The sequence below is a fragment of the Colobus angolensis genome, unplaced genomic scaffold, assembly GCF_000951035.1.
Source record: "Colobus angolensis palliatus isolate OR3802 unplaced genomic scaffold, Cang.pa_1.0 Scaffold163, whole genome shotgun sequence".
Taxonomy (NCBI): domain Eukaryota; kingdom Metazoa; phylum Chordata; class Mammalia; order Primates; family Cercopithecidae; genus Colobus; species Colobus angolensis.
The window spans coordinates 2429773-2455249 of record NW_012114744.1 but is presented as its reverse complement, the minus strand read 5'-3'; the positions used below and the strand labels follow the sequence as shown (position 1 = coordinate 2455249).

The 25477-nt window shown below is 37.5% G+C and overlaps 1 protein-coding gene and 1 long non-coding RNA gene across 5 annotated transcripts in view; one reads left to right on the top strand and one right to left on the bottom strand.

The window, feature by feature from the left end:
* The window catches only part of ST7 (suppression of tumorigenicity 7), a 215186-nt gene that overhangs the window by 145405 nt on the left and 44304 nt on the right, over positions 1-25477 (bottom strand). The gene's annotated exons all lie outside the window — the stretch shown is intronic.
* Positions 11138-13754, top strand: LOC105508515. Its single transcript, XR_001001287.1, has 4 exons — positions 11138-11179; positions 11897-11999; positions 12677-13361; positions 13456-13754. It is a non-coding gene; the product is annotated as an uncharacterized LOC105508515 (long non-coding RNA).

The window sequence follows — 25477 nt, the reverse complement described above, 5'->3', positions numbered from 1 at the left end:
GGGGAGGGGGGGAGGGAAGTTTGGTTATTTCTTTGATTACAAGCTAGGCTTAAAATTCTATTTTCTCTAGTTTGTAATGCTTTAATTTTTTTAATTTAATTTAATTACTGGTTCGTGTTGTTTGCCTTTTTTTCTACTGGAATGTCACTAATTTATAAAAGCTCTTAGTAAGTACATTAACCTCTTATCTGTCATAATTGATGCAATTTTTCCCTTTTCTTTTAATTTCCTTTCTGAGTTTAATTTCCAGAATTTTAACAAAACGCTTTCTACATAAAAATCGGGAGGAAAACATTACTGGAAGAAAATCCTCTATATACAATTTGCTAGAAAGTAGAATTTACTAGAATGTCCCTTTCTATCCTCCAGCTATCTTTGATGCAAAAAGCAGAAGGAACACTTTGAGAGTACTTGATAGCATGCAGAAAAACAAAAAGAAACCACTCCATTGAATATGTGGAGTTTCACAGTGCTTAGGCAACTGCATAGCAAATAGTCATCGCACACATACACACAGACACTAACCATAAATATTGTTTGCTAACAGAAGGGAGAATAAGCAGAGAGACATGTCATTACATGAGATGACACGACTACTGGTTTAAATGTCTCCCCAAAACTGGAAAACATACAGACACAAAACACAGAAACCATTAAAATGAGACATTTCTCAGCTTCATCACAGGCAAAACCAGATACAGAAATGATGGGAATGTAACATGAGACAGACCAACAGCTGCAGAGAAAATAAAATAAGAACTTAGCTGATGAAAAGAAATTTTCAAAAACAATTCGACTTGCAGTGTATTGGTGAGATTATGTTTTTAACATAAAGTCTACCTCAATGTAGTATGAAACATAACCTTTTTCTCTTCTGTCACAGAGCACTAGTGACTTTTGATGTTTTTCCCCCTTCCTTTCTTCTTTTTTTTGTACAGAATCAATATGTATTTGCCTCTTATTTTCTTTTTCTTAGGAACAACCACCAGGACTGACTTAAGCATTACACAGATAGACATACCAAATTACAGAGAACAGGTATCTACTGTTCTAAAAACCTGGAAACAGAAAAAGTGACAACCTAAAATCGATTTGCTCCTACCACTTTTGAGAAAAGTAAAAACATAAAATATAATTTTATTCTCAGATTAGAATAAAAAATAGAATGCTCCCTGGTTCCTGAGAAATTTTTAAAACTTTCATATAATCACAATTTGTAATGGTTGAAAATTATTATTGGTACTTGAACTTTACTTCCTCCCACAAATAATAATAATAATAATAATAGCAGCAAACACTCATAGAATCTTCATAAAACAACCAGCAATGGGCTAAATGCTTTACATTGTGTCTTAGTAAATTTTCACAATTTTGTGTTATTATCCTGCCTGTGTCTAGAGAAAAGAAAGTGAAGATTAAATCACTTAAGTCACTTGTCCAAAGTCACGCAGATAGACAGTGGCAGACCCTGGATATGAATTCAGGTACAACCGGTGCTGAAGCCTGAGTTCCCAACCATTGTTCTAAGGGCTTCTTACACTGAAAGGATCCCACAGCATTACTCACCCTGGGTTCACATAAAGCATGTACCCAAGCATGTGTTCACAGGTGTTTCCAGTAGGTTCATTTCTTTCCATCTGTGCTGACCTCAGTGGTCCAATCTTCCTTTCTCTTACCTGGATGATCATATCCCCCCAACCTGTCTCCTAGATGCCATCTCTCAGCACTCAATCTAGCCCAAACTCTACACTGCCACCTGAGTCATCTTTCTAATACATGGGAATTGATCTGCTCCAGCTTAAAGATCACTGACACAAGGCATTACTAAAACAGATGAAGAAACTAATATCTAAAGATGGTAAGTGCTATTCCCTAGGTCATTTTCTAAGAATTGGAAAATCTGCTGATTTCTTAGCCTGTGCCTGAACTATAATTGACTACAGAGTGTTAGAGTAAAAAGTAGCATTTTTGCTACCAAATTCAGAATCTCAAACTCAAGTATTTGGATGTCTATGATATTCTACCAAATGCCTATGTCGTCTACATATATGCTCAAATAATTCTTCAGCTTCCTTTTTCTCTGATTATTGTCGCTTGTTAATAAGGAGAAGATGGGAGACGGAACCAAAGCCAGGAAGTTGGCAACCACCAGCTTGCCTTACGGTGCTGCCTCCATATGCTCACAAGGAAATCTCTGCACCTGGCCTAGCTTCTGTGCTGAGCCACAAAACAAACATGAATGCTTACTTTTTTTTTTTCTTTCTTGAGAATTGAGAGAATATGCTTCATTATACATATTTAATAGACAAGTCATATGTTACACAATCATATATAAAAATATATAACTCTATATTGTGTGCTAATAATTTTATAAATAATAGCTTTAATCCCCTGATAGATTGAACACAACCCCATTCCTGTACTTATTCTATTCCATGTTCTTATTAAAATAGCAGAGAAATGTGGCCAGGTGCAGTGGCTCACAGCTGTAATCCCAGCACTTTAGGAGGCTGAGGCAGGTGGATTACCAGAGGTCAGGAGTTTTGAGACTAGCCTGGCCAACATGGTGAAATCTCGTCCCTACTAAAAATACAAAAAATTAGCCGGGCATGGTGGCAGGCTCCTGTAATCTCAGCTACTCGGGAAGCTGAGGCAGGAGAATCACTTGAACCAGAGAGGCAGAGCCAAGACTGTGACACTGCACTTTACCCTGGGTGACAAGAGCGAAACTCTGTCTCAAAAATAAAAATAAAATATATATATGTGTGTGTGTGTAAATTAGCCAGGTGTGGTTGTGGGTGCCTATAATCCTTGCTACTGCAGAAGCTGAAGCAAGAGAATCGCCTGAAACTGGGAGGTGGAGGCTACAGTGAGCCGAGATCATGCCATTGCACTCCAGCCTGAGTGACAAGAGTGAAACTCCACCTCAACATAAAATAAAATGAAATAAAATAAAATAGCAGAAAAATGGAAGGTGTTCAATAGTTGACCAGTTCCTAAACTGTGCTGAAATACATCCTGTCACTAGATATGTATGGTATTACAAGCAGAGTGACTATTAAACCAATACACCAGACCTGTCTATATCAGGGATAGGAAAATGCAGCCTGCAGGCAAAATCCAGCCCACTGCCTGTGTTAGTAAATACATTTTATAAACACAGCCATGCTTGTTAGTTCATGTATTGTCTATGACTGCTTTCATGCTACAACAACTGAGTTAAATAGTGTAACAAACTGTACAGCCTGCAAAGCTGAAAATATTTACTAACTGGCTCTTTACAGAAAAGAGTTTGCTGACCCCTGGTTTACCTTAAATAAGAGCAATGCTTCTCTGGTATTTTCTACTAATGGCTGAATAAAATAAGAATATATTTCAGGGGAGTTATGAGCCCCGCTTAAGAAGCAAAGCTTTAAATGACTGTTTGCCCCATTACATCATTTGGGAAGTCATCAGTATCCCAGTGATGCTGCCATTCCTCAAAACTTTATAAAAGTCCTAAATGTAGCCTAGCATACCTTCTTTTCAATATTCTCAACTCTGGTAAATATTAGTATTTCTAAGGTAGATTTTTACTTTTAGTAACGTGCAAACTGTGTATAGCCCAAACTAGTACCAGCATTAAGTAGTCAGCTGTTGTAGCATGAAAGCAGTCATAGACAATACATGGTTTTTCTCATGGATAAATTATGACTACCTATTAATGAAGTGGGTGTTTCTATATGAGCATTCAACTAGTTCAGATATCAAGAGTGATGGTGAGATTTTGTGTATCAACTTGGGTAGACTACAGCCCCTAGCTATTAAATCAAACACTAAGTATTGCTGTGAAGGTATTTGGTAGATGTGATTAAAATACACAATCCATTGACTTTAAGTAAAGATTATCCTAGATAATCTGGGTGGGCCTGGTTCAATCCATTCGAAGGCCTTAACAGCAGAGCTGAGGCTTCTCTGATAAAGAAATTTGACCTGCAGACAGCCGCTTCAGCTTAGACTCAAGAGTTCCAGCCTGCCCTTCCTGATTAATGACCTGCCCTACCCATTTCAGACTTGGCTAGCCAGCCCCCAAAATCCTGGAAGCCAGCTCATTGCTTTTCTTTCTTTCTTTCTTTCTCTCTCTGTCTCAGTGTATGTGTGCATAGCCTACTGATTCTGTTTCTCTAGTGGAACTCTGGTATATCAAGTCTAAATAAAAATGGTTCAAAAATAATTTTAGTCATTTTTTACAATTGTCATTTTAGAGAATACCAATTCCTTGGATAAAAATAGCTAGCAAGAAACGAAACTCATTACTGTACAGTCACTCCCTATTACATCTGAATTGCTCATTTCACTCTGGCAAAACATAAATTCTAAAATAAAATCATTTAGACAAAAACTACTTGAAACCATAGAGTACTGGTTTCATTCCAGGTGTCACTGAAGTCAGAAAAATCATTATGTCTCAGATAAACAATGGTAGTAAAAAGATTAATGAAATGATTAAAATTTCTGCTACAGGTCGTGCCAAATCACACTTAAAATAATTTCTGTAAAAATTGTAAAGAAAATGATTAACACATTGAAAAAATTTAATAAATTGTGGGGAGGCATTCAAAGGTTTCCTGGATCTAAAACACCAAAAAGATGAATAATTGGAGAAGCATTTAAAATTGAAGCATTCAGACCTGCCATGCATATATTATTATCCTGGCCTTAATAAAGATTAGTAAGAATGAGAAGAAGCTCTTGGGGTCATGTTAGGTACCTACTATGAGCTCACTAAACAGTAGCTATTACAGTTTCTACATTTTAAAGTCAAAATTTTATTCTAGTCATCTAACTATTGTTTTAATCAACATTTGAGGTAATACCCTTTTATATTTTAAGTCATATTATTTTATATTTTTTATTTACATTTTAAGTTATAATATAAGTTATAATTCTTTTGCTTTTATTTGGAAATAAAATAACCAATATAATTTATTTTCTCTTCCTAGAGTGAGGTCAGCCAAAAACAAGAAAGAAATTGAAAGCATCCTGGGAAGTCATCATATCCTTTTTCTCCAAGAAAATCTAGTTTTGCTTGTTTCTGTATATCCCACAACACCTGTGTTTGACTATGTTTTTCACTTTGGATTTGGATTTTGGTGTGATATACACAGTTTCAAACAATGAATGGATAGAAAATTCAGTGACATAAATAAAGGTGGTATTAAAATATGCACAATAGGCTTCCTCTGCACAAATGTGGTGATTATTAACACATACTCTGCCAAAATATTTAAGTACCTAAATGCAGAATGTTTAAGGCTAGAAGATTATCTATTTATATTAAAAGGCTGAAATTTGGAATCTTCAAATTTACTTGCTAAAGTCATTTTAAAAATCTGATGGGATCTTGCTCATACACTCATCAATCCCATAAGTTCGTACATGTGAATTGGGCATATTTTTGTCATTCTTTAAAAATCACTACACGTGGGAATTTAACCTAAGGAGATAATAATAGGTATGTACAAGTATTTATCTTCAAGGTTATTCAGCAAAAATATATCTATAAATATATTATTTGCAAAAGCAAAAAAATACAAAAAACTAAATATACAACAAGAAAAACGGTTAAATATTAAATCTCTATATGATATAATTGTATGCAGCCATTAAAAATCAAGTTACAAATGACAGGAAAATGATCACTCCATTTTAGTTTAAAAAGCAAATTACATAAGTGTGTGTAGTTCAACATCTTCTGTTTAAAGTGTATAGATGATACGTTAGCTCTCTGTATGGGTACAGAAACATAAGTACAGTTTCTGTAACACATATATCACTGAAAAATAGAAGGACAAACATTCCAGTAGTGCTCACCTCTGAATGGTAGAATTATGAGTGATTTTTTTTCTTCACTACAGACTTGTAATGTTCTACCATATGCGCTAGTGGTGTATTTTAATCAGCAGGAGAAAAGGTTTCTAAAGCATGACATAAAACTAGAACCCATTAAGTAGTTATCTTTGGAGGATAGAATTACATGGAACTTTTATTTTACACACTTTTTCCATTCTCTCTAGTCTTAAATATTTTTAAACGCACTTGTTTTATTTTGGTAACAAATAAAAGCATATATAGCTTTAAAAACAACCAATACAGGCTGTTTTTTCTAAAGCAGGAATTTAGGTGAATTTTTGTTAATTCAGTTTTATTTTAGTTAAAACAAGACATTTAAGAATAAGTTGACAGAATAATAGCCACAACAACCTCAAGAATAAAATCCTCCTATCTTAAAAAGTTTTTCTAAAAGAACCAATGAGAGAAAGTATTCATACATGTATATGTAATCTGAATTCTAGTTTTAGAAAGATGGTACATGAACATGAAACAATTTTTACTGTTTACTACAATCACAAAATCCTGTATGAAATTATAGTTGTCCCTCCGTGCCCACAGAGGACTGGTTCTAGGAATCCCCTCACCCTGTGGACCCCAAAAGCAGAGGATGCTCAAGTCCGTTACATAAAATGTCATAGTGTTTGCATATAACTTACGCACATCCTCCTATATACTTTAAACCATATCTAGATTACTTATAATACCTAATATAAATGCTACATAAATAATTGTTTTACTGTATTGTTTAGGGAATAATGAGTAAAAAACAAATGCTGTACATATTTAGTATAGAGGCAACCATGCATTTTTTTCAGAAAATTATTTTCAATACGCCATTGACTGAATCTGCAGATGTGGAACCTGCAGATTCATGGGGCAGACGGCATTTGTTTCAGTGCATTTATGACTATATATGAATAACACGTAGACTTATTCAAGAATCCTAAAAGAGAATGAGAGGCACTTAGGAAGCCAACAAGTCTAATTTAATATGAGCAGAATGCATCCAAGCACTATGCTCCCCCACCCAAAGACTACCCTCCATCCTTCAGTGTCACAGTGGGCTGGTGTCATGACTTAATTGCTGAGTTACAGCTAATTATAAGGTAAATGAAACACTAAAAGAGAATTCACCCCAACCAATTAACTAACAGAGTAGTTATTAATTGTACTGGAATGTCCTACATATGCTAATTCAAACTTTATCACCCATAAAGACATCCATACAACCATGACTCTTTTTGTTCTATTCTTTTTCAAGCTTTATAACAGTAGAAATGACCCTGATGCAAAGCATCTATCTTGCTACCATGTAGCTGACATTCAGCTCTGTCCAGCTGGACATAAATTTCTATGCCTCATTCTGGGTTTTAAGCAGTTACTTAAAACTGCATGATTACTGCATGGTAACAAATTGATAATAGCATAATAATTACATTAGAAAGAATGAAAGTAACATGTTAACTTGGATTCACAATGCTTATTGGGTTATATTATAACCCAATAATGCTACTAATCTGTTTCACCAGACAGATGGATTAATTAGCAACTAATCAGCAATGCTCCTAAAACTAAGGTTGTAAAAACATAGTTCTAGTTTTTGAAATCTTTGCTTTTCTATTCTACTGTTAAACTGTTAAAATGCCCAGCTGCACCTTCTCAACATCAAGGAGTTACAAGCTATGCTTTGGATTCGATGCCAGTTGTATAAAACTACTACATGAACATGGCTGCAACTATGAGTTCTTCCCTCTCCTTCAGTCCCTTGTAGCCACGTGGAACCTTGTTTCCTAGAAAAGATTTAGGGATCAGATTTGCTCTCTCTTGGGCTAACAGCTTAATGTCTCTGGGTCAATTTTTCTTATCTATAGATTGAGAGATTTGGACTACAAGGCTCTTTTCACCTCTAAGACAAATGACAAATCTCTAATGACTACTCTAGCATAGCATTTAAGCGAGGGATCCAAAAACTTTTGCAACTCATATCACAAAGGGCTAATCTCACTAATAAATAGAGTTCTGAGAAATCAATATCACATTCCAGACTGGGTGACAGAGCAAGACCCTGTCTAAAAAAAAAAAAAAAAAGAAAGAAAGAAAAAAGAAAAAGAAAGAAATCAATACCTCTTTCACAACAGAACTCAAACCCACACTGATTACATTGGCAAAAATCCAAAAATTTGATAATATATGCATTTTTTTCAGGTTTGCTTAAAATGAGGCAAACCCACATGCTGCCTATAATAACTATTATTACTACTACAACATATTATCCATTCTAAATGGTTAAATTTAATGAAATTCTCATCTGGAGCTATTATGGCTTGCGTTATAACACCTATTTAACACAATGTCTGCAGTAGCATAAAAGAAGTTACTGGAATCCTAAATGTCACTCTTTCTCTGGTTTGAGGACAGTCCTTTAGGATCTTCAATAAATTTGTGTGCTAGCCATACCCTGTCATAGACTTACATGTTATACTTCTACCTTCTTCTAAGTGATGTTATAGAAAATAATAAGACAATATGTATAAATCACTAGGAATTCCTGATGATGGAGACAGGAAGCAGAGAAATTCTGGGCAGAAAAGGGCAGGTCCATGGCAAAGCTCCACCCTCAAGCTGAAAAACCTGAAACCATGGCCCAAAGTTAGAACTTATATCCCTGTTTTCCCACTCAAATGTTCCCTTTTCCTAAACTGCCCATGGTCTGCCCCACCCTGCATCCTGTGCCTATAAAAACCCCAGTCTCAGCCAGCAGAGAGAGGAGAAGCAGCTGGACAGCAGAGACTACAGCTGGACATCGGAGAGAAGTGGCTTGACTTCAGAGACACAGCTTGAGGATGTAACTTTGGAAAAGAACCGGACTGGAGAGAGCCAGACTCCAGGAGAAGATTACCTACTCCCGTGTCCCCTTTTCAGCTCTCCTTTCCACTGAGAGCCACTTTCATGCTCAAGAAAAATTTCCCACATTTACCATCCAATTTGTTCGTGTAACCTTGTTTCTCCTGGATGCCGGGCAAGAGCTCAGGAGCCATGAGTGCAGATACAAAAGGCTGATACACTGGCCCTTTGCCCTCACTGGCAGAGAACAGCCACCTCACGTGAAAGGGTGGAGGGCCCTCTGAGCTGTTAACACTCAAGCCATCCATGGATGGCAGAGCTAAAAGGGCTCTATAACATGCCTCCTGGGGCTTCAGGAGTCGCAGGGACGCTGCCGGGATGCTGCCGCAGGGACGCTGCCGGGATGCTGCCGCAGGGACGCTGCCGGGATGCTGCCGCAGGGACCCTGCCGGGATGCTGCCGCAGGGCCTGCACAGAGTTCGCTCCTGCCAGTGCCCAAAAGTGCTCGCTCCAGCTCCTGTACCCACTCACCTCCCACAAGGGGTGGAACGCAATGGGTCTGAGCGGAGTTTGATCCTGCTGGTGCTCAAGGGGACAGCAGACTCCAGCGCTCGTGCACTTAAGTTCCTGCCTCGTTTGCTCGCACACTCCCTCCCATGAGGAGTTGAAAGCAGCGGGCTGAGCAAACAAGGTACCCCTGTCGCAAGTCCCACGAAGGCATCAAGGAAATATCCTGCCTCAGTAGTGAGAAATACTAAGAAGTTTTGGGTGTATGTGTATACATACACATATGGATTGACTAATTTGTAAATTTAAGGTATCCTGATTAGCTAAATCCCAAATTGATAATCTGGAAATGAAAAATCTACTTTCAGTTTCACCAAAGATTTATCAAGATACTTTCTGTACCTTTGTTTTATAATCCATAATCTATTTTTTAAATTGTTACTGAAGCACCAGAGGTTTGGTCTAGGTCCTGCTGCGCGCCACACAGAAAGTCAATCACTAAGGTGGCAAGTATTGCCAAGGAAGAAGGCTTTAATCAGGTGCTGTAACTGAGGAGATGGGAGCTCACTCTCAAATCCATCTCCCTGACTGACTAAAATCAGGGGTATATATAGCAGGTAAGCAACGTAACAATGTGTAAAAAACCAGGAAGTTGAGAGGGGCAAAGAAGCAAACATGGTGAATGAGGGGATCTCTTGGCATATGGTGCAGTGATGTGGTTTCAGTTCTTTGATACTTTTTGTGAGAGGCCTAAAGGTTGTTTCCTGAGGAAGGAACTCAGAGAAATCAAATATGTTTCAACATTTTTAATGCCAGAAGGGTCAATTTCTAGGTCTATCAAAAAGAACAGCCTATGGGGCAATTGGTTTCAAAGTAAGATATCTTGAAATTCTCTCATTTTTAAGGAAGATCAGGATAAATTACTGAGTTATGGGAATCCCCTGCAATTTATGAAGCAACTGTTCTAGAAAACTCTAAAGGCAGGGAGATGAGGATGTATGTTCTCCAGCTGTCTTTTTTCACACTGGTTCAGGCCTGGGAGCAGGAAAAAGTACAATGTGGAGGAGAGCAAAGAAACACATCTTTCCTTCCCTTACTTCTCGACATCCAGAGGAGTAGATGGCAGGGAAACAATGGGCTGTGCTGAGAGGCTGAACTTCTTAATCTTACAGTTAGTCCAAATATCTTAATTTGGGAGCAAAGAAACGTATAGCCCCTACATTATCTAGCTCTACCTCCCATTCTAATCCTTCTCTACATACCTCCACTCCTTTACTTCTTTAGATACAACTTCCACCATGAAACAAAGTAAAAATTGTCACTATGTTGAGTTCAGTGGTTATAATATATATTCAAAATAAGAAAAAAATAAACCTTTGAACTATGAGTGCTTATGAACTTAAGTAACATTAAGGATACTGGTCATTAATATAAATTTTCATGAATAGGATATATTTTAATAGATTTTTTGCAGTATGTTTTAGAGTAATTATTTTCATCTTTATTCCTCACAAAAATCCTTAGGAAGGGATAGAAATTATCCTCACCATATTAGCATACCATTGGTATCACCTTTATCAACAAAAGAAAGTTTTTAAATATTTAGTTATTGGATTTAAGCTAGAAAGGATGAATGGCACCCAAAATTACTAAATTCATCCACTAACCCAAATTGTGATAGCATCACATAGTTCAGCTGCAATACTAATTAATTTGAAATTATTCTATGAGACTGTATATCTGTACCAAAAAGAGTACAAATGCAAAAAGGGCATTATTCACCATAGCACCACTACTTACTAGCAAACAAACATGTCAACTAACTACAGCTCAATGTCTTAGGAGAAGTCAATCACATCTAATTTTGCAGGGGTTCTAAATAGAACACCATTGTTTATGTTGTGGAGTGCTGGTTTGCTTAACTTTACCTGACAGAATTACAAAGATTTAGGAGGTTTAATCTCTCAAAATCTTATTAAAACAAACCCTATTACCCTGCCTCATTATTTGAAGTCACAGTGTATCTAATGACTTTTCTTTTACATGTACTAATCAGGCCTGGCCACCCACAGATATTTGTAAATTGCATTATCTTCTGTCTAACTAGCTCAGTGTGAGGTGAGGGGGGTCGCCATAAACAGTTTCAGTGTGATTTACTTTTCCTAACTGCCAAAGCACTCTATGAGGGGGACAAGATCTGCTATCTAAACAAGATAGTAGCTTGTTTTTGAGAGAGGGTCTCACTCTATTGCCCAGGCTGGAGTGCAGTGGGCAATCTCAGTTCACACAACCTCCGCCTCCTGGGTTCAAGTGATTCTCCTGCCTCAACCTCCCAACCAAGTAGCCATCACATCTGGATAATTTTTGTATTTTTAGTAGAGACAGGGTTTCACCATGTTGGCCAATCTCGAACTCCTGGCCTCAAGTGATCCACCCGCCTTGGCCTCCCAAAGTGCTGGGAATACACGTGTGAGCCACCATGCCCAGCCTAGATTAATTGTATCTAGGAAATCATATAACAATATCTACTTTCTATATCGCTGGAGTATAAACATACAGAATAGCCAGTTTAAAGTAACTAGTGTAATTTTTTCCTTAATTTTAAAAGGATTGAGGTCAAAAATCCAATTCCATGATCTGCTAACAATTTTAACGATCATTTTTTCCACAGTGCTTAAAACAATACTTTAAGAAATGTTCAATGTTCCATGAGAACAATACCCACATGAGATGCAAAGTCTAAGGTTAGTTCCTGATTCCTGGAAGCTGGGAAAGTACGTATTTTATTTGTGTATTTGCTTAACAAACATTTATAGGGCTAATTATAGGCCAGATACTTTTCCACAGATTTTTAAAATATTATTATTACTCAATTCTCATAACTACCCTCTGAGGTATGTACTACTACTGTCCCCCTTTTACAGATGGGGTAACAGGTATAGAGAAGTTAAGGACTTACTCAGAATCATACGAGTAGTCCATAGTAGAAACAAGATTTAAACCCGGGTAGTTGGGATCCAAAGTTTGTGCCCCTAACCACTCACAATGCCCCCTCCACAATAAGCTGCCTCTTTTCAGGAGTACCAGAGACATTTTGCCACTTTAGGCAGTTATTATTCAATAATTGTGGACCTTCCTCAGGATATACGGATGAAAACAAAAGGCAAACAAAGTAAATCTGTCCCTATAAAGTATGCCTAAGGTGTTTGTATCATTCATCTGAACAGAGTTCTACATTATCATGTCCCAAAGTTCCTTTCACTAACATATTATGTAATATACTATGATTTGAATTTTCCTTAATATACCATGGATGGTTTTTTATTTCTAAATCTATCTCATTCATTTAATACTCCACAGTATTAGATTGTGTAGAGGCCTACGGATGTGGTTAAATAGTCTACTGATTTCTTCAGTTGTTATTACTGATTTTCTTCTGCCTTTTTTACAGGTCTCATTCCAGTAACTGCTTAATATCCCCAGTCAGTCTTCTTCAAAGGCTGAAGCCAGCCTCTGACTGAAGCCCAGCCTCAATGTTTCCTGTCTGGTGCCAGCACAGCTTGCCTGGATTTCTGAAAATTGCAAGCCCTTGCTCCTTGCTGGTCACCACGCTCCCCCTCTTTGTTGCAGACTCCCTCTTGCTGTGGCTTACCAGGTGCCCCTATTGCCCCTCATGTTTGTGTGCCACTTTGGACTTAATCTGGCACACTTAACTCCCTTCATCCACGCCTGAAGCTGGACAAGCTGAAGTGACTGCATCACTTTCTCAATTCTGGCTTCTGCCCACCAGCCTTGCTCTGCTAGGAGGAATTAGCTCTGCCTGGCCAGAACCCAAGAAGTGACAAATCAAACTTGCTCAATAGGTGGTAATTAAACTTCTGGCTCTAAAGCCCAGAGTAGGTTGTCAATGGGATTTCACAGTGGCTCCCTGACACTAAGCAAGGATGTAGTTCTACATCTGGTTTTAAGTCTTAAACTCTAATAGGATTCTCAGAGAAGACAGTAAAGACTAAGACCAAAAAAAGTTGTTTTAAGGGGAAAATGACAGTAAGTACAAAAGATAATCTGGGGAAGACCTGGCAGGTCTGAAATCAAAACATCTGTTACTAAGTGGATCGTGATTGCTTAGTTTCCAGGTGAGCTGAATAAAAATACTAACTGAACAATGATGTAGGCCACTGTCAAATCTAATCCATTTCTTGTTTGTTTGTTTGTTTGTTTTTCCATCAGTCTAGAATCTTTAAGTAAGCCATTCAGAAGATGTGACACTATAGAATGATACTAACTGAGGAATAGAGTGGAGAGAAAGGGCTGAAGATGACTTCAGAAAAAGGCCTGAAGCATAAAAAAATGTTGATCTCACTTACTGATCTATGCTATATTTCTTTTAAGAATGTATTGGATGTGGGGAGAAAAATGCATCCTTTTCTCCCCACATCCAATACCTATTACTACACCAAATACTTGATCCTCTAAGAAATGTGAAGTTGAAAAAAATTTCCCCCATTAAATGAGAATTATTCTGCTTACAACATTAGGATATATGCTCTCGCTTTAAAAATAGGAGGCTGCTGAATTCATTACTTGAGTATATTAAATAGACTGTGGAAGAGTATTATCCTCCTGGAAACCTCTTATCCCTCACTCTCATACCACGAGGGATTGCCAGTTAGGTCTAATGACCAGTAATATCCACAGCCATATGTAATCAGAAGAGTTTCTGGTTCCTCTAAAGTGGAAAATAAATTGCTGCCAAGGCAAACCAAATAGCATAGAGTTTTGTATGATCTGCCTCTAATGCTTCTCTGACAGACCAAACATGCTAACTAATGACATCTGGAGAACAAGCTATGTCACGCAGCTTCCTCAGTGATAACTTTGTAAACACCTGGTTACAGATCTTTATCCAAGGGTGTAACTGAGTTACTGTGCTCCTCAGCCCTAAGCCACCTTGTCGGTTTACCCCAGTGTGCCATGCAAACATTACTTTCTATACGTGCCATGATAATGGAAAAGGCTGGGAAGGCCTGAATTAATCTGTATCAAATATCTTACTTTGGCATAGCCCACACGGTGTCTTTGAAGAATAAAAACATGTTTGAACTGGAAAGACCCCAGATAACTTTTTCCCAAATGGGACTCCTTCAAGTGTAAGTTCCATAGAACATTAAGAGATGTTAAATTAATTGGGAGAAGGAATTTGAGAAATACTGGATTAAAGTTTAAAAGTTGTTTTTTTTTTTTAAGTGCAGGATGTCTAAGACATTTGGATATGTTGAATGCAGTGTCATTCTCCAGCAGGAGGGTGTAATACAAATTAATATTTATTTAAAGATGGAGCTTTTAGAATATAGTTTTTTAAATGGTGGTGAAATGCACGTAAAATGTACATAACATAAAATTTACCATCTTAATCATTTTTAAGTGTACAATTTACTACTGCTAAATATGCTCACATTGTTGTGCAACCAATCTCCAGAACTTTCTCATCTTGCAAAACTGAAACTTTACACCCTTTAAATCACAACTCTCCATTTCCCTCTCCTCCTATTGCCTGACAACCACCCTTAGAATACCTTTTGCAAGTAATCATTCACAAAATGTAATTTGGAAAATGGTGCTTTATATTTTATGGTTCATCACCTCATTGTACAGATGAGAAACAGGCCTGAAGATGTTAATAATTTGTACAACATCACAAATTAATAATGAACCAGGTCTTGAACTCATTGAACTTTAAGTATGGCCTCTTTTCACAACACTCAGAGTAGAAAGCTGAAACAAGCTGCTAATTAACCAAATTCTATCACCAAATGTCCTGAAAGTCATTTGTATCTATCAGGTCCATTTCAAAGAAAGGACTAAAAGAATTTCCCCTAAAGCCACGCTAAAGTCCATGATTCTCCAGTGCAGGTACATAAAACATCAAGAAGCCCCAATTTAAACATGCCATGCCTTCCTAGAGCATCAATTTCATTTGGTGATTAGAAAATTAACTGTATTAAAGTAATCATGAATATATTGCAGGGTAAAGTGCAAAATTAAGCTAATTTAAAAGGACTTCAAGGGTATAGTGTTTCAGCAGTGAGCTGCTTTTGCCTGTGGTCCAGCTGCCAAGGGCATCCATTCCCATCTCTGTCTCTAGGGCTTTTGAGAAGCACCAAACTGAAGTGAAGAGCCTAAAATATACAGTAGGACCTGGGGCAAAGCTCAACAGGGGCACTCTGGTAACCCATAAACCAAACTGTGCTTCTACAGGCACCTGGTGGGTTCATATCAATTACTAAAGCTCTTAAGTACTTGTTTCTTGATGAGCACCCAAAGTCTCCACAGGAAGTAACAAGTTAGGGGGATCTTCCAGTTAACAATCAACCAAAGGAACACAAAAAGGAGTGATATTGTCTCTTGCTAGACATCAAGTTTATGATGTAAGGGGACAATTGACAGTACAGGCGAAAAAATGAATTACATCTCAAGCTCCTATTTGGAATGTCCATTGGAAAATGGCATTTAAATTCCAGTATTTACTTCCTCTTTCTGCAAAATCTACATGCAGAAAACTTAAAATAGTTATACTGTATGCCCAATTAAATTCATTGTTGCAATGTACTTACTAAATTCCATTATATCTAATCATATTATAATAAAAAGTAAAAAATGTTTTCCCCCTGTCTTCTGAAAATTGTCCAAACAGGCAAGCCACAATCTTTTAAAAATAATTCTGCAAAGGGAGGAAGGATATATTTTCCTTTTTGATCATTAAGTTTTAAATTTTCGTCTACAGGCTACTGTCAACATTCTAAGCTTTTGAAATTATCAGCAGATTTTCAAATACAAAATATATAGTGAATATTCTTTCCTTCATTTGAGCTGTGCTGAAGCAGCTGGCTTGAAGCAGCTGGCAATCCAAGAGCAAAATGCAGCAGAGTGAGGCCAAGCGCCTCCTTGACTAGTATCACGTGCTAGTGCAAGGTCGGCTTTGCTTCCACTTGGCATTTCCTTTTAACCTGCCTCAAAAGATCCCTTCTCAGAATATCTGCATCAGTATGTTAATCCTGGCACTGGGTTCTGGGTATTCATTCTTTCCCCAGCTGCTCGCTGTTTCACACCCTCTAAAATCATGGCTCCCCGCGCCAAAATGAAAGGCAAAATGGCATATTAATTAAATACACAGAGAATGAGTGCCATGTAAGGTAAGAGGCATGTGCCATGAATATTAATGTAACCCAAGCAATTACAATCATTTGAATCTACTTCCTGTGATAAAAGCCTATACAATCAGAGCTGGCACACCACGTTAGCTGCTCACTCCACAGAAAAGGATGCAGTTAACCTTGGTGAAGGTTAGGAAGCTCTGTTTTAGTCACTAAAAGGAGGCTTTCATTTTTCTAATAGAGTAAGGAACAACTCTGGATTCCCAACTCCCCAAGACAGCCAATTATTTTCAGGAGTGCTGCTCCATTATAAAAATAACTTTGAATTTGCATTAATTGAAGATGTGTAACATTATTGCAGATAGGTGGTGGTAAAGTAGAAAAACGTAGGATGAAACAATTTGTGAGAAAGTTTAAACCATTCTTAGCCATTGCTAGTTCATTTGTAAACAAATTACTCTGTACTTCGGTAAGTGGAATAATATAATAGTAATAAAAACAACTTAGTGCTAGATTGGAGCCACTACCTACCTTAAGACATGCAAATGAAATGCTTCTTATAAAAGAACAGTGAAAAAGAAAAAAAAAGAAGAAAAATATATAATTCATTATTTTTGAAATGTGCATTTATAATAGAAATAGTAATTTACCAAAATAAGACCAAGTATCCTAAACTGTGAACCCTACAATAACATACGATGTTGCTCTTTACTCTTTATAGCATAACTGAGGTTTCCAGAGGCCTAAATTATCAGACCTGCCAAATCTTTCTGTGTCGACGTAAAAAAAATAAAAGAAAAAGAAAACTCAACAAAACACTAATACGTAAGCATGAGATAGAAAATAACAAGAGCTTTGCCAGCCTCATGAAATTTCTCCACAGGCTATATCCCAGCTCAGCTAACACCATGTCAACAAATATCCACTGGATGCAGAATGAAATGTCACTGTGCAGAATTTAAGAGAATTTAAGGGAAGCATCCTTGCTAATAAAGTTGAGACAAAGCACTGTAGCTGAATTGTCTGTTTTGGGTATGACAAAGAATGTACGTGTCTTTAACCAAACTTTAGTCAGGCTCCTCAAAATCCTCTTCCCAAGTGGGTCTCAACTTTTAAACTTTGTGTCCATCTTTGCAAAAATCTTTAGCCACAATCTCCCACCCTTCTGGTCACCCTCAAAATGTGACCAAATTCCCCAACCCCAACCATCCCCCAGGGGATAGCTAATCACTCTGGCCCACATTCAGCCAGAATCTTTTAGGTCATTTTATCTTCTCAGTAATTTTCAATCCACTGACACATACCTACCCACCCTGCTTCCCAGCTATAAAAACCCCTACTTTTCCTTGTACTCAGAACCGAGCTCAGTTCTGTAGTGGGGTCTCTTTTACCCTCCTGCAACGGTCCTGAATAAAATCTGCTTTTACAGCTTTAAATGTTGTCAAGTTCTGGTTTTCTTAGTCATTGTGCCACTTTGGAAAATAGTTCAGCAGCTCTTCAAAATGTACGTAATAGAGTGATCACATGATATAGCAATTCTGCTACTAGGTATATACTCATGAGGATTGAAAATACATGTCCATGCAACTTGTAGAAAAATGTTCAGAGAAGTATTGTTCATAAACCCAAAAAGTAGAAACAACCCAAATGTTCACCAAGTGAAGAATGGATAAATAAAATATGGTATATCCATATAATAAAATAATAGTAATAGCAATGGAGCACTGATACATGTTACAAAATGGATGAACCTTGAAAACATTAGGCTAAATGAAAGAAGCCATTCACAAAATGCCAAATGTTGTATACTTCCATTTATATAAAATTTCTAGACTAAGCAAATCCACAGAGACAGAAAGTAGATTGTGGTTTCCAGAGAATGGTGGGAGGAAGTGGAAAGTAACTGCTAATGGGTATAGAGTTTCTTTCTGGGGTGATGAAAATACTCTAAAATTAGATAGTGATGATGGTTGCACAACTCTGTGAACATACTAAAAACCACTGAATCTTACTTTTTTTTTTTTTTTTGAGATGGAGTCAGTCTCATTCTGTTGCACAGGCTGGAGTGCAGTGGCATGATCCCGGTTCACTGCAACCTCTGCCTTCCCAGTTCAAGCAATTCTCCTGCCTCAGCCTCCTGAGTAGCTGGGGCTACGGGTGTGCGCCACCACACCCAGCTAATATTTGTATTTTTTTTTAGTAGAGATGGGATTTCACCATATTGGCCAGGCTGGTCTCAGTAACTCCTGACCTCGTGATCCACCCACCTCAGCCTCCCAAGGTGCTGGGATTACAGGCGTGGGCCACCACGCCTGGCTGAATCTAACATTTTTAAAGGGCAGATATTACTGTATGTGAATTACATTTCAATAATGCTATTTTTTTAAAAAATTCATTACTACCGGTTCATTTGTCCAATGTCTATTTGTTGAGGGCCAACTAAGTACCAGGCACTGGAGCTGTAACAATACATAGACACGGTCTATGTCCCAGAGTTTATGGTTTTGTGGAGGAAATCTGGGTTTAAATCCTGGCTCAACACTTGCAGGAATCTGAGAAAGTATTTTACTTCCTCATCTACGAATAAGGTTTAAAGGCAAGTGATTGGCACACTGGAAGGACTTGCTAAATGTTATTACTAAATGAGTATAAAGGCAAATTAAAACTGTCAGGAGAGAGAAAAAACATGAATAAATTAGGACTTAGTTTAGGAAGTAGGAGAAGGTATTTCTTCAGGAAATGACATTTGGGCTGAAATCTGAAGGATTGGTTGGAGGGAGTCAAAGAATTTAAGGAACTTGAAGACCTGCAGACAAAGGCAAGTTTAAGTGCAAAGTTCCTGAGGCAAGGAAGAGTTTAAGGTATTTCAGGAACCATGGTCAGATGATACTGAACAAGTGAGGGAGATAGAAGCAGGAGCCAGAACGTGCTGGGTCTTGAAGACCAAAATAAGTACTTTGGATTTTTTTCTAAGTACAATGGAAAGTCACTGACAGTTTTTGAACAGAAGGATGGCATGATCTAAATTATATTTCAAAAAGATGACTGGCTGCTGAGAGGTGAAGAGCGTAGTACAGTCAGAAGGCCACTGCTGTGCTCTAAAGGAAGTAAAATGATGACTTGGATTATGCTATGGTAGAGATTCTAACAACCTTGACAGATACACAGAAATAAAAAAAACAAGGACTTGAGGCAGAATTCCTTCCTATTCTGCTCTATATATGCAGCCTGCACTGGATAGAATACAAAAGGAAGACTGAATTGGTATAAAGTGTACCATAAAAGGCTTCAGGCCAGGCGCGGTGGCTCACATCTGTAATCCTAGCACTTTCAGAGGCCGAGGCAGGTGGATCACGAGGTCAGGAGATCGAGACCATCCTGGCTAACACAGTGAAACCCCGTCTCTACTCAAAGTACAAAAAAATTAGCCGGGCGTGGTGGCGGCCGCCTTTAGTCCCATCTACCCTGGAGGCAGAGGCGGGAGAATGGCGTGAACCCGGGAGGCGGAGCTTGCAGTGAGCCGAGGTCGCGCAACTGCATTGCAGCCTGGGCGACAAAGCAAGACTGCGTTTCAAAAAAAAAAAAAGACTTGAACCAAAAAGCCCTCAAATTTCTAGTTTTATTCCCAACTTGCTATAGAATCTTGGCAAATGCTTCCTCACTGAGACTCAGTTCTTTATCAGTATATTTAGAATAATAGCTTTTCCTCAAAGATTACTCTAAGACAAACTGTCTTAATATATGTGAAAGTGACTGAAGAGCTGCAGACAGTGTGCTTATAAGTGTTAGTCAGTTTAAGAGATACACCCAAAGGAAAACAAGATACACAATGAGATTAGTCATTTTTCCCCCTTTAAGGTCAAGGTGTGTTTTGTTTTAATGAGGATAAATTAAGCTTTTTCAATATACCATGGCCTGTAGAGGACAGAGTGGGGATCCATCAACTCCTGTTCCATGGCACGCACTTGCTGGGAAACTCTTAACATGTTTGCAGGTGAATCCTCTCCCATAGACTTATTTCTGGGAAGCAAACAGTATTTTAAGAGAAAGCATTTCCTTAAAGAAGCCCAGACCAGGGAATGTGAAGACCTGAAGAACAGTGTACATTTGCTATAAAACAGCTTTATGAAGCAACAAATAAGAGAACTGATTTTAGGAGATATTTTAGTAAAGTTGATGACAAAATTATCTGTATTATAGCATTAAAATTTGACCGAAGTAAATAAATTACAGTCAAATTTCACCTGCAAACCCCAACACTTTGGTCCTGCTGCTGGTGAAGACACCACTGTACACATTATAGTCACCACTTTTCTGAAGGATATTTGTAATAAGGGTACACTTGAGACTTTTCTCAAGTTAATTAAACAGTGTGAAAAAAGCAAAATATTTTGAGACATTGCTGGAAGCCCCTGACAGAAACCTATAGGGAAGTAGTTTTTTAATTACCTTGATATTTCATTAATGTTTTTCTGACTTTTCATAATAATTTTCATAATCACATTTATTAAATTTTTTTCATAATAATTACATACTTATTAAATTTTTTAGTTAAGAAAGCATTAACTAAAAGAAAAGCAAAAGAATATATGTTTAGTTGCAATATGTTAAGAAGGATAATGTAAGAGAAAAAAAAACTTTTCCCATGTATATTGTCCCATAAATTCTAATGTTTATCTTCAATAGAAAAAGGTAGTTTTTTCTTGTTGAATAACATACCATATTAAAAAAACCAAAGGTAATAAAATAGAAAATGCCTTTAAATAAATGCTATATTATGTTGTCATAGCTATTGTTTAATTACTGAAGAAATATGAGGAAATCTTAATTATTTCCCTAAATAGAAATTTAATGTTCTGAAAATTATTTTGCCTCAAATCTTATACAAGAACACTGATACACATTAGTATAAGTAATGCCTGTTGGGAATTGCTATAAATGGCACATATTGGTATTAAATTTCATCCCCAGGATGTAGTACCAAAGGTATTTTCCAGGTTAGTGTATGTTTTTAAAAATTCAGCTTCCTTCAAAGAAGCAAGTAAACTATGCTTCTATAGGAAGAGATATAAAACTAAGAAAGCAGCAGATGGAAATTTTATTTTATTTTTATTTTATCTTTATTATATTTTATTTTATTTTAGACCGGGTCTTGCTATGTTGCCCAGGCTGGAGTGCAGTGGCACAATCTCGGCTCACTAAAGCCTCACCCTCCTGGACTCACATGATCCTCCCACTTCAAGCTCTCAGGTAGCTGGGACTACAGGTGCATGCCACACACCCAGCTAATTTTTGTATTTTTTGTAGAGACAGGCTTTCGCCTCGTTGCCCAGGCTGGTCTTGAACTCCTGGGTTCAAGTCATCTGCCCATCTCAGCCTCCCAAAGTGCTAGAATTATAGGTGTAAGCCACTGTGCCTGGACCTGAAGTACTTTACACAACCATAAACGCAAACATCTTTCTCCATGTCCTATCAATTGAAAGAAACAAAAATGAACAGAAACGAAAGCTTTATTGTGAAAACATTTAATCTCTGTCCTGGGCTTAAAGCAAAAAAAGAATTGGGACTATATTTTATAATTCACATAAAATCATCACTCATATTATTTAAAAACTCTTATCACCCAGATTTCTAATTTAATTCTGGCTAGGACCTCAAAAAAGAACACAGTGAAATATAAAAACAAAAGCAAAGAAACAAAAAAGCAAACAAGATTCTATTTCCAGTTTTATCTTTGATTTTGATTATTTTTCTGTCTATAGGACAATATCCCCATGCTTAAAAAATATCAATTCTTTAAAATATCACTATTGATTAATGAGAGCATCTGCAAAGGTCAAAACCAAGGAATTTCTTAACGTTCTTTTCTTCTACTTGAAAGATATAAAAAACTAAAGGAAAGTTTTCCAGCATCCTGTGCTCCACTGTATCTGACTATGTAGGGTGATTAAGGCGCTAATAATTCTAACTAAAATGGCAGAACTAACCCATTATTTTGGCACAGAATAGATAAACTGAGTTGGTCACAGGGGTGCTATCAAGTTCAGGATGTATCATTTTTCTATCCAATGTTTGACATACAGAGTAGATGAACATAAACATTCACTTCTTTCCTACGAAGAATCTAAATTTAATTTAACTTACCCGTGATAAACTATTATATTAATGATTATATCTTTTGAGGAGACCTCATAAATTTATCGTATCTTAGAAAAATTTAACATGTATTAAATATAATGTTCTAGAAAAAGAAAAGGTAAAAAAATAAACACATGAATGGTATTGCTACTGCTGCTTAGCATTCTAACAGACCAGCTCACTGAAATAAATTTCATAGACTACTACAAAAGTATGATTGAATTTCATATCACAGTGAGTAAAAGATTAGTAAGTTATCACCTTTAATCAAACAATACTGACTCTGATCTCCATGAGAGCACATGTGCTACAATTAGAATGAGCCCCCTGCTTAGGGGCCGAAAAAGTATAAGATAGGGTACCTGTTGGCAAAATTATCATCTATTATGGACTGAACTGTGTTCGTCCAAAATTCTTACGTTGAAGCCTTAGCCCCCAATGTGATGGTATTTGGAGATGGGGCCTCTGAGAGGCAATTAGAATTAGATGAGATCATGAGGGAGCAGCCCAAGAGACCCTCATGATGGGATTAGTGCCCTTATAAGAACAGACTCCTGCCTTCCTCTCTTCCCTCTCTCTCTCCCTCTCTCCCTCTCCCACCTTTCCCCCCTCACCCTGTGAAGACACTGCAAGAAAGTGGCCTTCTGCAAACCAGTAAGAAAGACCTGGTACCAGGGAACCAAGTCAGCTGGCATCTTAATCTTGAAATTCCCAACTTTCATAACTGTGAGAAAGAAACTCCTGTTGAGCCACCCAGTCCATGAAGTTTTGTTATGGCAGCCTGAGCTGCTGGCTCATATACCATCAAATCAGTCACACACAAGTTAGCCTTTTGAATCACGACAAACCGAAATATAATCTGAAAACATGCTTAGATTCTTAAGCTTCATCCTACATATTAATGTTCTAAGTGACGACCAATATAAATACTGTTCCTTTTCTTTTTCTGGCACAGTAATGGCTACATATTTCCTTTTAATGTCAGTGTCCCTCTCTATTACCCTTTTATATATAATCCTCCATCTTTGCTATGTCTGTAGATTCAGACCTTCCTTTAATTATTAATTCAACTTATATTCTTCCCTTGTGCCTTTACGGATGTAAAATTCAGGGCCTTTGACTGGTCTTCTGAAAAGTAGAACATTTACATCTAAGTTTTTCTTATCACTGAGCCTGGGATTCAGATGGTTTATATAAATGTTCTCTGGGTATCTAATTATTTTGCATAATAAATAATTTGCATCAAATTGCTTGTAAAAAGCATCATAAATTATTCCTACTACCCCTCCCCTGCCCCAACCAAAAGTGTAGAAAGTAAGGTTCAAGTAAGTTTAAGCAGGCTGGCCGGTGAGAAGGGTGAGTCAATGGACTTGAATCTTTCAAGACTTGCTCTTCCTGCTTCCCCATTTAGCGAAGGAATCCTTAGAGCTGAATTTTGTGGTTGAGACTGCAGGAAAAAAAGCCAAATGGACAATCTGATTCCCTATAGCCCACACATCTCAGAGACCTAAAACTCTTTTTAATTGTCTTGAAAATGGCAGGACCTAAAACTCCTTTTAATTGTCTTTAAAAGGGCAGGAAATGGATTTGTTTTCCCATTTATTTAGTGGAAAGGCAATTTTTTTTTTTGGGTTTTTTTTTTTTTTTTTTTTTGAGACAGAGTCTCACTCTGTTGCCCAGGCTGGAGTGCAGTGGCGTAATCTCAGCTCACTGCAACCTCCGCCTCCCAGGTTCAAACGATTGTCCTGCCTCAGGAACCTGAATAGCTGGGATTACAGGCGCCCACCACCACACCCAGCTAATTTTTGTATTTTTAGTAGAGACCAGGTTTCACCATGTTAGCCAGGCGGGTCTCGAACTCCTGACCTCAGGTGATTCATCCGCCTTGGCCTCCCAAAGTGCTGGGATTACAGGTGTGAGCCACCACACCTGGCCAGGCAATATTATATTAAACATTATTTTATCTTGTGGTAATCACAAGATTGAGAAAAAAATTCATATATATGAAAAACATTACTTTAATTCCTTTAAAAACCCTGCAAACTATCACTTTAATAGAATTACTTTATTGACTATTAGCTTTCACACAATTTTATTATCCTTGAAATCACACTGTGGGTTCTATTCTATTTAACATTACACCTTAAATATATTTGTCAAGCATTTAGTCTTCATATGTTTTATTGTAATGACTTGACAAGATTGTGTCATGTTGATGGAGCATCACTTACGTACCAGTTCCCTTTCAATGAACACTGAAGTTAAACACTAGGGTCTGTATAAGGGAAATGTTTTTATAATTACGGTTTTGCAGTCATGAGTTACCTGATACTCTGTTTGCCTTCTCCACATTTCCTGTTACGACTGATTCTGCAACTGATTCTGTAGCACTCAGGCCTATTTTGATCTCCATTACTCACAGACTCTTATTCTTTGACCAGCCAGTGTCTAGCCCCACCCAAGGTCTGGGTGCCCACCGAAAGATCCCACTGCACTTGTGTCAATTGGTTACGCTGATCAAACAATGTAAAATCCAGAACAAAATTTTAAAACTTAATCAGACAAATCCTAAAAATGGTGGAGGTGTGAGGTCCAAGGTCAGGAATATATGAAAAGAAAACTAACAATTAGTTGGTATATAAGAATTTGACTGATTTTTTGAGACAGGGTCTTGCTCTCTTGCCCAGGCTGAAGTGGGGTGGTGCAATCTTGGTTCACTGCAGCCTCAACTTCCTGAGATCAAGTGATCCTCCCACCTCAGCCTCCCAAGTAGCTGGGACTACAGGCACACATCACCACACGTAGCTAAATTTTTTTTTTTTGCAGAGATGAAGTCTTACCATGTAACAAAGGCTGGTCTTGAACTCCTGGGCTCAAGTGATTCTGCCACCTTGACCTTCCAAATTGCTGGGATTACAGGCATAAGCCACCATGCCTGGCTAAGAATTTGATCTAATATT